The sequence below is a fragment of the Carcharhinus amblyrhynchos genome, unplaced genomic scaffold (genome assembly GCF_965287045.1).
Source record: "Carcharhinus amblyrhynchos unplaced genomic scaffold, sCarAmb.v2.hapA chromosome_1096, whole genome shotgun sequence".
NCBI classification, from domain to species: Eukaryota; Metazoa; Chordata; class Chondrichthyes; order Carcharhiniformes; family Carcharhinidae; genus Carcharhinus; species Carcharhinus amblyrhynchos.
The window spans coordinates 21961-37017 of record NW_027650836.1 but is presented as its reverse complement, the minus strand read 5'-3'; positions in this window follow the sequence as shown (position 1 = coordinate 37017).

Sequence of the window (15057 nt, the reverse complement as noted above, 5' to 3'; positions counted from 1 at the left end):
TGTGTCTCTCTCTCTGTGAGTGAGTGTGTCTCTCTCTCTGTGAGTGAGTGAGTGTGTCTCTCTCTCTGTGAGTGAGTGTGTCTCTCTCTCTGTGAGTGAGTGAGTGTGTCTCTCTCTCTCTGTGAGTGAGTGAGTGTGTCTCTCTCTCTCTGTGAGTGAGTGTGTCTCTCTCTCTGTGAGTGAGTGTGTCTCTCTCTCTGTGAGTGAGTGAGTGTGTCTCTCTCTCTCTGTGAGTGAGTGAGTGTGTCTCTCTCTCTCTGTGAGTGAGTGTGTCTCTCTCTCTGTGAGTGAGTGTGTCTCTCTCTCTGTGAGTGAGTGTGTCTCTCTCTCTGTGAGTGAGTGTGTCTCTCTCTCTCTGTGAGTGAGTGTGTTCTCTCTCTCTGTGAGTGAGTTTGTCTCTCTCTCTCTGTGAGTGAGTGTGTCTCTCTCTCTGTGAGTGAGTGTGTCTCTCTCTCTGTGAGTGAGTGTGTCTCTCTCTCTGTGAGTGAGTGTGTCTCTCTCTCTCTGTGAGTGAGTGTGTCTCTCTCTCTGTGAGTGAGTGTCTCTCTCTCTGTGAGTGAGTGTGTCTCTCTCTCTGTGAGTAAGAGTGTGTCTCTCTCTCTCTGTGAGTGAGTGTCTCTCTCTCTGTGAGTGAGTGTGTCTCTCTCTCTCTGTGAGTGAGTGTGTCTCTCTCTCTGTGAGTGAGTGTGTGTCTCTCTCTCTGTGAGTGAGTGTGTCTCTCTCTCTGTGAGTGAGTGTCTCTGTGTGAGTGAGTGTGTCTCTCTCTCTCTGTGAGTGAGTGTGTCTCTCTCTCTGTGAGTGAGTTTGTCTCTCTCTCTCTCTGTGAGTGAGTGTGTCTCTCTCTCTCTGTGAGTGGGTAGTCTCTCCTCTGTGAGTGTGTGTGTCTCTCTCTGTGAGTGAGTGTCTCTCTCTCTGTGAGTGAGTGTGTCTCTCTCTCTCTCTGTGAGTGAGTGAGTGTCTCTCTCTCTGTGAGTGAGTGTGTGTCTCTCTCTCTGTGAGTGAGTGTGTCTCTCTCTCTGTGAGTGAGTGTGTCTCTCTCTCTGTGAGTGAGTGTGTCTCTCTCTCTGTGAGTGAGTGTCTCTCTCTCTGTGAGTGAGTGTGTGTCTCTCTCTCTCTGTGAGTGTGTGTGTCTCTCTCTCTCTGTGAGTGAGTGTGTCTCTCTCTCTCTGTGAGTGAGTGTGTCTCTCTCTCTGTGAGTGAGTGTGTTGTCTCTCTCTCTGTGAGTGAGTGTGTCTCTCTCTCTGTGAGTGAGTGTGTCTCTCTCTCTGTGAGTGAGTGTGTCTCTCTCTCTCTGTGAGTGAGTGTGTGTCTCTCTCTGTGAGTGAGTGTGTCTCTCTCTCTCTGTGAGTGAGTGTGTCTCTCTCTCTGTGAGTGAGTGTGTGTCTCTCTCTCTCTGTGAGTGAGTGTGTGTCTCTCTTCTCTCTCTGTGAGTGAGTGTGTCTCTCTCTCTCTGTGAGTGAGTGTGTCTCTCTGTGAGTGAGTGTGTCTCTCTCTCTCTGTGAGTGAGTGTGTCTCTCTCTCTCTGTGAGTGAGTGTGTCTCTCTCTCTCTGTGAGTGAGTGTGTCTCTCTGTGAGTGAGTGTGTCTCTCTCTCTCTCTGAGTGAGTGTGTCTCTCTCTCTCTCTGAGTGAGTGTGTCTCTCTCTCTCTGTGAGTGAGTGTGTCTCTCTGTGAGTGAGTGTGTCTCTCTCTCTCTGTGAGTGAGTGTGTCTCTTCTGGTGAGTGAGTGTGTCTCTCTCTCTCTGTGAGTGAGTGTGTCTCTCTCTCTGTGAGTGAGTGTGTCTCTCTCTCTCTGTGAGTGAGTGTGTCTCTCTCTCTGTGAGTGAGTGTGTCTCTCTCTCTCTGTGAGTGAGTGTGTCTCTCTCTCTCTGTGAGTGAGTGTGTCTCTCTCTCTCTCTGTGAGTGAGTGTGTGTCTCTCTCTGTGAGTGAGTGTGTCTCTCTCTCTCTGTGAGTGAGTGTGTCTCTCTCTCTGTGAGTGAGTGTGTCTCTCTGTGAGTGAGTGTGTCTCTCTCTCTCTCTCTGTGAGTGAGTGTGTCTCTCTCTCTCTGTGAGTGAGTGTGTCTCTCTCTCTCTGTGAGTGAGTGTGTCTCTCTGTGAGTGAGTGTGTCTCTCTCTCTCTGTGAGTGAGTGTGTCTCTCTCTCTCTGTGAGTGAGTGTGTCTCTCTCTCTGTGAGTGAGTGTGTCTCTCTCTCTGTGAGTGAGTGTGTCTCTCTCTCTCTGTGAGTGAGTGTGTCTCTCTCTCTGTGAGTGAGTGTGTCTCTCTCTCTGTGAGTGAGTGTGTCTCTCTCTCTGTGAGTGAGTGTGTCTCTCTCTCTCTGTGAGTGAGGTGTCTCTCTCTGTGAGTGAGTGTGTCTCTCTCTCTGTGAGTGAGTTTTGTCTCTCTCTCTCTGTGAGTGAGTGTGTCTCTCTCTCTGTGAGTGAGTGTGTCTCTCTCTCTGTGAGTGAGTGTGTCTCTCTCTCTCTGTGAGTGAGTGTGTGTCTCTCTCTCTGTGAGTGAGTGTGTCTCTCTCTCTGTGAGTGAGTGTGTCTCTCTCTCTCTGTGAGTGAGTGTGTCTCTCTCTCTGTGAGTGAGTGTGTCTCTCTCTCTGTGAGTGAGTGTGTCTCTCTCTCTGTGAGTGAGTGTGTCTCTCTCTCTCTGTGAGTGAGTGTCTCTCTCTCTGTGAGTGAGTGTGTCTCTCTCTCTGTGAGTGAGTTTTGTCTCTCTCTCTCTGTGAGTGAGTGTGTGTGTCTCTCTCTCTCTGTGAGTGAGTGTGTCTCTCTCTCTCTGTGAGTGAGTGTGTCTCTCTCTCTCTGTGAGTGAGTGTGTCTCTCTCTCTGTGAGTGAGTGTGTCTCTCTCTCTGTGAGTGAGTGTGTCTCTCTCTCTGTGAGTGAGTGTGTCTCTCTCTCTGTGAGTGAGTGTGTCTCTCTCTCTCTGTGAGTGAGTGTGTCTCTCTCTCTGTGAGTGAGTGTGTCTCTCTCTCTGTGAGTGAGTGTGTCTCTCTCTCTGTGAGTGAGTGTGTCTCTCTCTCTCTGTGAGTGAGTGTGTCTCTCTCTCTGTGAGTGAGTTTTGTCTCTCTCTCTCTGTGAGTGAGTGTGTGTCTCTCTCTCTCTCTGTGAGTGAGTGTGTCTCTCTCTCTCTGTGAGTGAGTGTCTCTCTCTCTGTGAGTGAGTGTGTCTCTCTCTCTGTGAGTGAGTTTTGTCTCTCTCTCTCTGTGAGTGAGTGTGTCTCTCTCTCTCTGTGAGTGAGTGTGTCTCTCTCTCTCTGTGAGTGAGTGTGTCTCTCTCTCTGTGAGTGAGTGTGTCTCTCTCTCTCTGTGAGTGAGTGTGTCTCTCTCTCTCTGTGAGTGAGTGTGTCTCTCTCTCTCTGTGAGTGAGTGTGTCTCTCTCTCTCTGTGAGTGAGTGTGTCTCTCTCTCTCTGTGAGTGAGTGTGTCTCTCTCTCTCTGTGAGTGAGTGTGTCTCTCTCTCTCTGTGAGTGAGTGTGTCTCTCTCTCTCTGTGAGTGAGTGTGTCTCTCTCTCTCTGTGAGTGAGTGTGTCTCTCTCTCTGTGAGTGAGTGTGTCTCTCTCTCTGTGAGTGAGTGTGTCTCTCTCTCTCTGTGAGTGAGTGTGTCTCTCTCTCTGTGAGTGTGTGTCTCTCTCTCTGTGAGTGAGTGTGTCTCTCTCTCTGTGTGAGTGAGTGTGTCTCTCTCTCTCTGTGAGTGAGTGTGTCTCTCTCTCTGTGAGTGAGTTTTGTCTCTCTCTCTCTGTGAGTGAGTGTGTCTCTCTCTCTCTGTGAGTGAGTGTGTGTCTCTCTCTGTGAGTGAGTGAGTGTGTCTCTCTCTCTCTGTGAGTGAGTGTGTCTCTCTCTCTCTGTGAGTGAGTGTCTCTCTCTCTCTGTGAGTGAGTGTGTCTCTCTCTCTGTGAGTGAGTGTGTCTCTCTCTCTGTGAGTGAGTGTCTCTCTCTCTGTGAGTGAGTGTGTCTCTCTCTCTGTGAGTGAGTGTGTCTCTCTCTCTCTGTGAGTGAGTGTGTCTCTCTCTCTCTGTGAGTGAGTGTCTCTCTCTCTGTGAGTGTGTGTGTGTCTCTCTCTCTGTGAGTGAGTGTGTCTCTCTCTCTGTGAGTGAGTTTTGTCTCTCTCTCTCTGTGAGTGAGTGTGTCTCTCTCTCTCTGTGAGTGAGTGTGTCTCTCTCTCTCTGTGAGTGAGTGTGTCTCTCTCTCTCTGTGAGTGAGTGAGTGTGTCTCTCTCTCTCTGTGAGTGAGTGTGTCTCTCTCTCTCTGTGAGTGAGTGTGTCTCTCTCTCTCTGTGAGTGAGTGTGTCTCTCTCTCTGTGAGTGAGTGAGTGTGTCTCTCTCTCTCTGTGAGTGAGTGTGTCTCTCTCTCTGTGAGTGAGTGTGTCTCTCTCTCTGTGAGTGAGTTTTGTCTCTCTCTCTCTGTGAGTGAGTGTGTCTCTCTCTCTCTGTGAGTGAGTGAGTGTGTCTCTCTCTCTGTGAGTGAGTGTGTCTCTCTCTCTCTGTGAGTGAGTGAGTGTGTCTCTCTCTCTCTGTGAGTGAGTGTGTGTCTCTCTCTCTCTGTGAGTGTGTCTCTCTCTCTCTGTGAGTGAGTGTGTCTCTCTCTCTCTGTGAGTGTGTGTCTCTCTCTCTCTGTGAGTGAGTGTCTCTCTCTCTGTGAGTGAGTGTGTCTCTCTCTCTCTGTGAGTGAGTGTGTCTCTCTCTCTGTGAGTGAGTGTGTCTCTCTCTCTCTGTGAGTGTGTGTCTCTCTCTCTCTGTGAGTGTGTGTGTCTCTCTCTCTGTGAGTGAGTTTTGTCTCTCTCTCTCTGTGAGTGAGTTTTGTCTCTCTCTCTCTGTGAGTGAGTGTGTCTCTCTCTCTCTGTGAGTGAGTGTGTCTCTCTCTCTCTGTGAGTGAGTGTGTCTCTCTCTCTCTGTGAGTGAGTTTTGTCTCTCTCTCTCTGTGAGTGAGTGTGTCTCTCTCTCTCTGTGAGTGAGTGTGTCTCTCTCTCTCTGTGAGTGAGTGTGTCTCTCTCTCTCTGTGAGTGAGTGTGTCTCTCTCTCTCTGTGAGTGAGTGTGTCTCTCTCTCTCTGTGAGTGAGTGTGTCTCTCTCTCTCTGTGAGTGAGTGTGTCTCTCTCTCTCTGTGAGTGAGTGTGTCTCTCTCTCTCTGTGAGTGAGTGTGTCTCTCTCTGTGAGTGAGTGAGTCTCTCTCTCTCTGTGAGTGAGTGTGTCTCTCTCTCTCTGTGAGTGAGTGTGTCTCTCTCTCTCTGTGAGTGAGTGTGTCTCTCTCTCTCTGTGAGTGAGTGTGTCTCTCTCTCTCTGTGAGTGAGTGTGTCTCTCTCTCTCTGTGAGTGAGTGTGTCTCTCTCTCTCTGTGAGTGAGTGTGTCTCTCTCTCTCTGTGAGTGAGTGTGTCTCTCTCTCTCTGTGAGTGAGTGTGTCTCTCTCTCTCTGTGAGTGAGTGTGTCTCTCTCTCTCTGTGAGTGAGTGTGTCTCTCTCTCTCTGTGAGTGAGTGTGTTCTCTCTCTCTGTGAGTGAGTGTGTCTCTCTCTCTCTGTGAGTGAGTGTGTCTCTCTCTCTCTGTGAGTGAGTGTGTCTCTCTCTGTGAGTGAGTGAGTCTCTCTCTCTCTGTGAGTGAGTGTGTCTCTCTCTCTCTGTGAGTGAGTGTGTCTCTCTCTCTCTGTGAGTGAGTGTGTCTCTCTCTCTGTGAGTGAGTTTTGTCTCTCTCTCTCTGTGAGTGAGTGTGTCTCTCTCTCTGTGAGTGAGTGTGTCTCTCTCTCTCTGTGAGTGAGTGTGTCTCTCTCTCTGTGAGTGAGTGTGTCTCTCTCTCTGTGAGTGAGTGTCTCTCTCTCTGTGAGTGAGTGTGTCTCTCTCTCTGTGAGTGAGTGTGTCTCTCTCTCTCTGTGAGTGAGTGTGTCTCTCTCTCTCTGTGAGTGAGTGTCTCTCTCTCTGTGAGTGTGTGTGTGTCTCTCTCTCTGTGAGTGAGTGTGTCTCTCTCTCTGTGAGTGAGTTTTGTCTCTCTCTCTCTGTGAGTGAGTGTGTCTCTCTCTCTCTGTGAGTGAGTGAGTGTGTCTCTCTCTCTCTGTGAGTGAGTGAGTGTGTCTCTCTCTCTCTGTGAGTGAGTGTGTCTCTCTCTCTGTGAGTGAGTGTGTCTCTCTCTCTGTGAGTGAGTTTTGTCTCTCTCTCTCTGTGAGTGAGTGTGTCTCTCTCTCTCTGTGAGTGAGTGAGTGTGTCTCTCTCTCTCTGTGAGTGAGTGAGTGTGTCTCTCTCTCTCTGTGAGTGAGTGTCTCTCTCTCTGTGAGTGAGTGTGTGTCTCTCTCTCTCTGTGAGTGTGTCTCTCTCTCTCTGTGAGTGAGTGTGTCTCTCTCTCTCTGTGAGTGTGTGTCTCTCTCTCTCTGTGAGTGAGTGTCTCTCTCTCTGTGAGTGAGTGTGTCTCTCTCTCTCTGTGAGTGAGTGTGTCTCTCTCTCTCTGTGAGTGAGTGTGTCTCTCTCTCTGTGAGTGAGTGTGTCTCTCTCTCTGTGAGTGAGTTTTGTCTCTCTCTCTCTGTGAGTGAGTGTGTCTCTCTGTGTGAGTGAGTGTGTCTCTCTCTCTCTGTGAGTGAGTGTGTCTCTCTCTCTCTGTGAGTGTGTGTCTCTCTCTCTCTGTGAGTGAGTGTGTCTCTCTCTCTCTGTGAGTGAGTGTGTCTCTCTCTCTGTGAGTGTGTGTCTCTCTCTCTCTGTGAGTGAGTGTGTGTCTCTCTCTCTGTGAGTGAGTGTCTCTCTCTCTCTCTGTGAGTGAGTGAGTGTCTCTCTCTCTCTGTGAGTGTGTGTCTCTCTCTGTGAGTGAGTGTGTCTCTCTCTCTCTGTGAGTGAGTGAGTGTGTCTCTCTCTCTCTGTGAGTGAGTGTGTCTCTCTCTGTGAGTGAGTGTGTGTCTCTCTCTCTGTGAGTGAGTGTGTCTCTCTCTCTGTGAGTGAGTTTTGTCTCTCTCTCTCTGTGAGTGAGTTTTGTCTCTCTCTCTCTGTGAGTGAGTGTGTCTCTCTCTCTCTCTCTGTGAGTGTGTCTCTCTCTCTCTGTGAGTGAGTGTCTCTCTCTCTGTGAGTGAGTGTGTGTCTCTCTCTCTCTGTGAGTGTGTGTCTCTCTCTCTCTGTGAGTGAGTGTCTCTCTCTCTGTGAGTGAGTGAGTGTCTCTCTCTCTCTGTGAGTGTGTGTCTCTCTCTCTGTGAGTGAGTGAGTGTGTCTCTCTCTCTGTGAGTGAGTGTGTCTCTCTCTCTCTGTGAGTGAGTGTCTCTCTCTCTGTGTGAGTGAGTGTGTCTCTCTCTGTGAGTGAGTGAGTGTGTCTCTCTCTCTGTGAGTGAGTGTGTCTCTCTCTCTCTCTGTGAGTGAGTGTGTCTCTGTGTGAGTGAGTGTGTCTCTGTGTGAGTGTGTGAGTGAGTGCGGTTGGGGGTTGGGGGTGGTTCTGTGCCTCTGCTCAGTTCTGGGCACCAGATTTTGGCTCAGCTCCTCAGACGTGATCTCAGACCCAGGGACAGTCTACAAGAGGCCAAATCAGTTCACTTTGACCAAGAGGAGAAAGGGACACAGCAGAAAAAGCTGCGGATGGATGAGTCACTGCATCCCCCCCGCCTCACCCATCCACACCCACCACCCCCCACTCAACCAGAAAATCCAGGGGTTGGGGGGGGGGACAGAGAATCAGGCCACAGGGGGGGGAAAGAGAATGAACTGTGGGCTGGGGGTAAAATAGGATGGGGGGTCGGGGGGGTGGGTGGGTGTGAAAGGTGATGGGGGGTGGGGGAGGGGGAGAGGGAGGGGGGAAGTAAAAGGGCAACTTGGGATTGGGCGGGGGGGAACTATCTCCGCCCCCACCCAAACAATCCCACACCACATTGACACACCAAGGGGAGAGACAGAGGGAGAGAGAGACAGAGGGAGAGAGAGAGAGAGAGAGGGACAGAGGGAGAGAGAGAGAGAGAGGGACAGAGGGAGAGAGAGAGAGAGAGAGACAGAGGGAGAGAGAGAGAGAGAGAGAGACAGACGGAGAGAGAGAGAGAGAGACAGACAGACGGAGAGAGAGAGAGAGACAGACGGAGAGAGAGAGAGAGACAGACGGAGAGAGAGAGAGAGAGACAGAGGGAGAGAGAGAGAGAGAGAGAGAGAGACAGAGGGAGAGAGAGACAGAGAGAGAGACAGACGGAGAGAGAGAGAGAGAGAGACAGACGGAGAGAGAGAGAGAGACAGACGGAGAGAGAGAGAGAGACAGACGGAGAGAGAGAGAGAGAGACAGAGGGAGAGAGAGAGAGAGAGACAGAGGGAGAGAGAGAGAGAGAGAGAGAGACAGAGGGAGAGAGAGAGAGACAGAGGGAGAGAGAGAGAGAGACACAGAGGGAGAGAGAGAGAGAGACACAGAGGGAGAGAGAGAGACACAGAGGGAGAGAGAGAGAGAGAGACAGAGGGAGAGAGAGAGAGACACAGAGGGAGAGAGAGAGAGACAGAGACAGACAGAGGGAGAGAGAGAGAGAGAGAGACAGATAGAGGGACAGAGAGAGACAGAGGGAGAGAGAGAGAGAGAGAGAGAGATGGAAATTATGAATGGGGGTTGGAGGGGGTGACGGGGAGGGGAAGGGATTCAGGCCAGTCTGGGAGTGGGATGCAGTTTTGTCTTGAGTGGAAATTCGGGATATGATTTGGTGACATTTGGAGCTCTCCTCTCCCGGATTGAGATGGCGATGGAATTCCGGGATGAAGGAGCTGTTCCCAGGATCTGGATATTCCCAGGGCCTGTTCCTGGTCTGACGGCTCCCACATCCCTGTCCCAGTTCAGAGAGTGGGCTGGAGGAGGATCCGCGGCTGGGATAGACCTGCCCACATCCCAACATGACCCACGGCACATTCCCAGATTCCAGCTTAACGACAGGAGGGGCCACAGAGAGATCCTAACTCTACAATCCCGATAGTTTCACCCACAGGTTTAAAGGTCAGACACGGACAGTTCAGGAACTTGGATCTTCCCTGGATGAGGGTCTGGATCAGACACTGGGATTGAACAGTAGAGATAATAAAACCATCAGGAGCAGAATGAGGCCACTCAGCCCATTGACTCTGCTCCCCCATTCAGCCATGGCTGATATTTTTCCCTCCCCATTCTCCTGCCTTTTCCCCATTACCCCTGAGCCCCTTATTAATCAGGAACCTATCTATCTCTGTCTTAAAGACACTCACTGGCCCTCCACAGCCTTCTGCGGCAAAGACTCCCACACATTCCCCACTCTCTGGCTGAAGAAATCCCTCCCCATCTCTGTTTTAAAGGATGGTCCCTTTACCCTGAGGTTGTGCCCTCTCTGGTTCTAGTTTTTCCTACTAGTGGAAACATCCTCTCCACGTCCACTCTATCCAGGGCCTCGCAGTATCCTGTAAGTTTCAATAAGATCCCCCCCCCTCATCCTTCTAAACTCCATCGAGTACAGACCCAGAGTCCTCAACCCGTTCCTCATACGACAAGCTCTTCATTCCAGGAATCATTCTTGGGAGTGTTTGATGGGGACAGTGTAGAGGGAGCTTTACTCTGTATCTAACCCCGTGCTGTACCTGTCCTGGGAGTGTTTGATGGGGGACAGTGTAGAGGGAGCTTTACTCTGTATCTAACCCCGTGCTGTACCTGTCCTGGGAGTGTTTGATGGGGGACAGTGTAGAGGGAGCTTTACTCTGTATCTAACCCCGTGCTGTACCTGTCCTGGGAGTGTTTGATGGGGGACAGTGTAGAGGGAGCTTTACTCTGTATCTAACCCCGTGCTGTACCTGTCCTGGGAGTGTTTGATGGGGGACAGTGTAGAGGGAGCTTTACTCTGTATCTAACCCCGTGCTGTACCTGTCCTGGGAGTGTTTGATGGGGGGACAGTGTAGAGGGAGCTTTACTCTGTATCTAACCCCGTGCTGTACCTGTCCTGGGAGTGTTTGATGGGGGGACAGTGTAGAGGGAGCTTTACTCTGTATCTAACCCCGTGCTGTACCTGTCCTGGGAGTGTTTGATGGGGGACAGTGTAGAGGGAGCTTTACTCTGTATCTAACCCCGTGCTGTACCTGTCCTGGGAGTGTTTGATGGGGGGACAGTGTAGAGGGAGCTTTACTCTGTATCTAACCCCGTGCTGTACCTGTCCTGGGAGTGTTTGATGGGGGGACAGTGTAGAGGGAGCTTTACTCTGTATCTAACCCCGTGCTGTACCTGTCCTGGGAGTGTTTGATGGGGATTTTATCTGGATGGTTATTAGACCTCTGGATGTCAGGGTGTCCCAGGTTGAGGTTGGTGGTTGTGAGTGAAATGAAGTGGGTTCTGGGTCAGCAGGACCCCTGTTGGCCGTGCTTCTGGAGATGAAGGGAGCTGGGAAATGGGACAAGGCCCGGAATAGACTCAGTGAGAATTCTTCACTGCAGCCTCTGCCCAGGGGGAACGTTCCCAGAGCAAAAAACAGCTGACATTGATTTTCCCATTGGGTGGTTCATTCCCTCCTCAACCCCTCCCTATCTCTGTAACCTCCTCCAGCCCCCTACACCCCCTCCCTATCTCTGTAACCTCCTCCAGCCCCCTACACCCCCTCCCTATCTCTGTAACCTCCTTCAGTCTCTACACCCACTCCCTATCTCTGTAACCTCCTCCCTATCTCTGTAACCTCCTCCAGACCCTTACACCCCCTCCCTATCTCTGTAACCTCCTCCAGCCCCCTACACCCCCTCCCTATCTCTGTAACCCCCACCAGCCCCTACACCCCCTCCCTATCTCTGTAACCTCCTCCAGCCCCTACACCCCCTCCCTATCTCTGTAACCTCCTCCAGCCCCCTACACCCCCTCCCTATCTCTGTAACCCCCACCAGCCCCTACACCCCCTCCCTATCTCTGTAACCTCCTCCAGCCCCTACACCCCCTCCCTATCTCTGTAACCCCCACCAGCCCCTACACCCCCTCCCTATCTCTGTAACCTCCTCCAGCCCCCTACACCCCCTCCCTATCTCTGTAACCCCCACCAGCCCCTACACCCCCTCCCTATCTCTGTAACCTCCTCCAGCCTCCCTACACCCCCTCCCTATCTCTGTAACCTCCTCCAGCCCCCTACACCCCCTCCCTATCTCTGTAACCCCCACCAGCCCCGACACCCCCTCCCTATCTCTGTAACCTCCTCCAGCCCCTACACCCCCTCCCTATCTCTGTAACCCCCACCAGCCCCTACACCCCCTCCCTATCTCTGTAACCTCCTCCAGCCCCCTACACCCCCTCCCTATCTCTGTAACCTCCTCCAGCCCCCTACACCCCCTCCCTATCTCTGTAACCCCCACCAGCCCCTACACCCCCTCCCTATCTCTGTAACCTCCTCCAGTCCCCTACACCCCTCCCTATCTCTGTAACCCCCTCCAGCCCCTACACCCCCTCCCTATCTCTGTAACCTCCTCCAGCCCCCTACACCCCCTCCCTATCTCTGTAACCTCCTCCAGCCCCCTACACCCCCTCCCTATCTCTGTAACCTCCTCCAGCCCCCTACACCCCCTCCCTATCTCTGTAACCTCCTCCAGCCCCCTACACCCCCTCCCTATCTCTGTAACCTCCTCCAGCCCCCTACACCCCCTCCCTATCTCTGTAACCTCCTCCAGCCCCCTACACCCCCTCCCTATCTCTGTAACCTCCTCCAGCCCCCTACACCCCCTCCCTATCTCTGTAACCTCCTTCAGTCTCTACACCCCCTCCCTATCTCTGTAACCCCCTCCAGCCCCTACACCCCCTCCCTATCTCTGTAACCTCCTCCAGCCCCCTACACCCCCTCCCTATCTCTGTAACCTCCTCCAGCCCCCTACACCCCCTCCCTATCTCTGTAACCTCCTCCAGCCCCCTACACCCCCTCCCTATCTCTGTAACCTCCTCCAGCCCCCTACACCCCCTCCCTATCTCTGTAACCTCCTCCAGCCCCCTACACCCCCTCCCTATCTCTGTCCCCTCCTCCAGCCCCTACACCCCCTCTCTGTGTTACCTCCTCCAGCCCCTACACCCCTCCCTATCTCTGTCCCCTCCTCCAGCCCCTACACCCCCTCTCTGTGTTACCTCCTCCAGCCCCTACACCCCTCCCTATCTCTGTAACCCCCTCCAGCCCCTACACCCCCTCCCTATCTCTGTAACTTCCTCCGGTCCCTGCACCCCCTCCCTCTCTGTAACCCCCTCCAGCCCCCTACACCCCCTCCCTATCTCTGTAACCCCCTCCCTATCTCTGTGATCCCCTCCAGCCCCGACACCCCCTCCATATCTCTGTAACCCCCTCCACATCTCTGTGACCCCCTCCAGCCCCTACACCCCCACCCTATCTGTCTAACCTCCTCCAGCCTCCTACACCCCCTCCCTATCTCTGTAACTCCTTCCTATTGTAAAGCTCTGGAATTCCCTCCCTCTATCTCTGTGTAGAAGACTCAGCGTCTCTGAGATTCGATTACCTTTCCCCAGTGTCTGTGCCTGCGTTCCTGACGCACCGTTGGGTCCTGGCAGGAGACGTTACTGCCAGTTTAGAGAGTGGCAGCTGGCTGTTTGACCACAGTAGGCATCGTGTTGTTGAGGATCCATCCCCGCTGTCTGTGCAGAGCTGAGTTTGCGAGTGTTCTGTGATTACTTTCCAGTCGTTCATCACTCCACCGTTCTCACCTGTCTCTGCCTCCGCAGGCCAGCAGTCTCCACGGGCTACGTTCTTCCTCTGTCCGGTGCTAACCCTCACCCGCATTGCTGCCTCCACGTGGTCCCTGGAGGGTCAGTCCAGCAACTGATCCCTGTTGCTCCCCATGTCTCACCCAGACACAAGCTGGTGTCTGCCTGCACTCTGGGTACGTCCTTTCTATCGACAGGACAGACACAGCAGGACACACATATGTTTCCCCCCCCCACCCAATTAGTACCACCACACTGCGGACAACACACAGATCCCCCCGTCCCGTCACCGTGTGGGGGAATCGCAGTCCCCCCTTCCGTCAGGGGGTCGGTGCCGAGGGAGTGCCGCACTGTCAGAGGGTCAGTGCCGAGGGAGCGCCGCACTGTCAGAGGGTCAGTGCTGAGGGAGCGCCGCACTGTCAGAGGGTCAGTGCTGAGGGAGCGCCGCACTGTCAGAGGGTCAGTGCTGAGGGAGCGCCGCACTGTCAGAGGGTCAGTGCTGAGGGAGTGCCGCACTGTCAGAGGGTCAGTGCTGAGGGAGTGCCGCACTGTCAGAGGGTCAGTGCTGAGGGAGTGCCGCACTGTCAGAGGGTCAGTGCCGAGGGAGTGCCGCACTGTCAGAGGGTCAGTGCCGAGGGAGCGCCGCACTGTCAGAGGGTCAGTGCCGAGGGAGCGCCGCACTGTCTGTAGTGAGATGTTGAATGAGATTGAAGTAGACACAGGAATAAAATGGAAGCAGTTACAGGTGAACTATCAGGCTCCAGTTCCATTTTAATTAAAACCTTTATCAATGGGTCATTGGTACCAATTCCAGCGGAAAGGGGAGCTTCCCCACGCCCTGCTGCCCTCCCCAAACACACACTGCGTTCACAAAATCTGGCAGCAAAATAACACAGACAGACCAGGGGACCGTCCGCTCCCGGGCAGCCCGGGGGACGGGGGGGGGGGAACGGGGGCTCCGGGCAGCCCGGGGGACGGGGGGGGCCCCAGGCCGCCCGGATGGGCCCGACTGACACAACATCCAATCAATTGAGAGCGAGAGAAACAAGTGATAATAATCCAAAGGTCAAATTGTCTTAACCAGTGAATAAAAAATTTAATCCCAACTCAGCATGCAAGCTTCTTTTTAATGCAATTAGAAGATGGAGCGGGAGAGAGTGAGCTCTGGTTCAGGCTCAGGCCTCAAACCCCTTATCATTACCTCCAGCTCCTTTCCCACATCGAGCCCAGGCCCCGCCACCCCGGCGCAGGCCGAGCCCAGGCCCCGCCACCCCGGCGCAGGCCGAGCCCAGGCCCCGCCACCCCGGCGCAGGCCGAGCCCAGGCCCCGCCTCCCCAGGTCCCTTTCCACAGGCAGATTTCCTTCCCTGTACCCCCTCAGCAGTGGGGACTTTCCCCAACTACATTTTGCAGGCAATGATCTTTCTACTTTCCCCTTTAACTCCTCCCAATCCTCATCAAACACTCAAAAATCCTCCCTCATTCTGGGCTCCTCGACCCCTCAGGCCTCCCTATCAGTGCCCTCACACCGCTCACTATCCCTACCTTCCTCTTGGGGAAGGGTGGATTGGGTAGGCATCAGATCTAAACCATAATGCCCACTTTAAAACCCACACACACTGACTCTCACTGGGGTACGGGCTCCCACGCACACTGACTCTCACTGGGGTACGGGGTCCCACACACACTGACTCTCACTGGGGTATGGCTCCCACACACACTGACTCTCACTGGGGTACGGGCTCCCACGCACACTGACTCTCACTGGGGTACGGGGTCCCACACACACTGACTCTCACTGGGGTACGGGTCCCACACACACTGACTCTCACTGGGGTACGGGGTCCCACACACACTGACTCTCACTGGGGTCCCACACACACTGACTCTCACTGGGGTACGGGGTCCCACGCACACTGACTCTCACTGGGGTACGGGTCCCACGCACACTGACTCTCACTGGGGTACGGGTCCCACGCACACTGACTCTCACTGGGGTACGGGCTCCCACGCACACTGACTCTCACTGGGGTACGGGGTCCCACGCACACTGACTCTCACTGGGGTACGGGGTCCCACGCACACTGACTCTCACTGGGGTACGGGGTCCCACGCACACTGACTCTCACTGGGGTACGGGGTCCCACGCACACTGACTCTCACTGGGGTACGGGGTCCCACGCACACTGACTCTCACTGGGGTACGGCTCCCACGCACACAGACTCTCACTGGGGTCCCACACACACAGACTCTCACTGGGGTCCCACACACACAGACTCTCACTGGGGTCCCACACACACAGACTCTCACTGGGGTCCCACACACACAGACTCTCACTGGGGTCCCACACACACAGACTCTCACTGGGGTCCCACACACACAGACTCTCACTGGGGTCCCACACACACAGACTCTCACTGGGGTCCCACACACACAGACTCTCACTGGGGTCCCACACACACAGACTC